A 1,344-nucleotide genomic window follows, 5' to 3' on the forward strand; every position below is an offset into this window, starting at 1 on the left:
TAGCCAGTATGGTCTCAATCTCTTGACCTGGTGATCCGCCCGCCTCAGCCTCCCAAAGTGCTGGGATTACAGGCGTGAGCCACCGCGCCTGGCCTCCCATAGACTTTTCTATCTGACTACTTTTCAAACACATTCTAGAACATCCTAGAACTTGTCCTTTCCTAGTTCAGTTTATTACATTCTGCTCATGCTCCTGGAGAGAATACAGCTTTTACTCATTTAGTCTCTATGTGGTCCTTTCTTGATTTTCTAAGGGTCCTGAGTCTGTGGTCCCAGAAATAGACAAAAACGTGTGCAGGGCATCATAGACTCTTGCTAGACTACCCCTCTTGTAGCCAATGTCTTCTTCTCCTCACCCTTCCACTTCCCGAAAAACACACACTCAATATACAGCGGCCATCACATGTTTTATAGGACCAACTAAGCTGAATCCTAAAGGTTAATGAAGGAAAGATATGTAGAAAGTCCAGCACTTTCTTAATTCAGAAGCACACAGGTTTTCACATGTCTAATATTTAATTTACGTAATTTATTTTCAATTTCAATTTAATTGCTTTTCTTGAAAAGATGTTTGGGACAAGGCCAACAATGGAGGGAGGAATGTCACCGGTTCGGGATCTGGAAACAATCAGCTCTGTATGGTTTTAAAGATGAAGCGCCAAGATCTTAAGGAACTTGAATTCCTGGTGAGCAATCAAGTTCTTTAATCGGCCCCCAGCAGGATGTCAACGGCTTAAAAGACAAAAAGAAAATCTATTTTAAAAGATAGATTTTATCTTTTTAGATTAATTTTAAAAAAGCGAACCCATCACAAATTTCCCGGTTTTTTAAAGAAAGGGCCTCTCCCACCGCAGAGCCCTCCCGTACCATGGAACAGCTCAGTGGCAGCGTCCTCCGGCCGCCCGTAACCGGTGCCGCGAGCTCGGAGTGCCGGGCTGGGATCTCGCGCCCTCCGGGACAGCCGGCTCCATGAGCGCCGCGGGGCGGGGCGGGGCGTGGGGCAGGACCTGCCGGCCGCTCCCCTCCCCAAGGCGCTTAGGGAAACAGCGAGCGCCTTTCATCCTGTCCCGGAGTCCTAGCCTGGCCGGGGCTACCTCCAGGGCACCCGCTGCTGCGGTGGCAGGAAGTCCCCGGGAACTACAAATCGAGGCATGCTGGGAGCATTCTCCCGCTCCTCCCAGGAAATGTCCTTTGTCCAGCCCTACAGGAAGCCCCAGTGAGGAGTCAGCCGGGCAGCCAGCCAGCGAGCCAGCGAGCCAGCCAGCCAGCCAGCCAGCCAACCAGCCAGCCAACCAACCAACCATACAGCGGGCCAGCCAGCGGCCGCTGCAGCCGCCGCCGCCA

The sequence above is a fragment of the Colobus angolensis genome, unplaced genomic scaffold, assembly GCF_000951035.1.
Source record: "Colobus angolensis palliatus isolate OR3802 unplaced genomic scaffold, Cang.pa_1.0 Scaffold124, whole genome shotgun sequence".
Taxonomy (NCBI): domain Eukaryota; kingdom Metazoa; phylum Chordata; class Mammalia; order Primates; family Cercopithecidae; genus Colobus; species Colobus angolensis.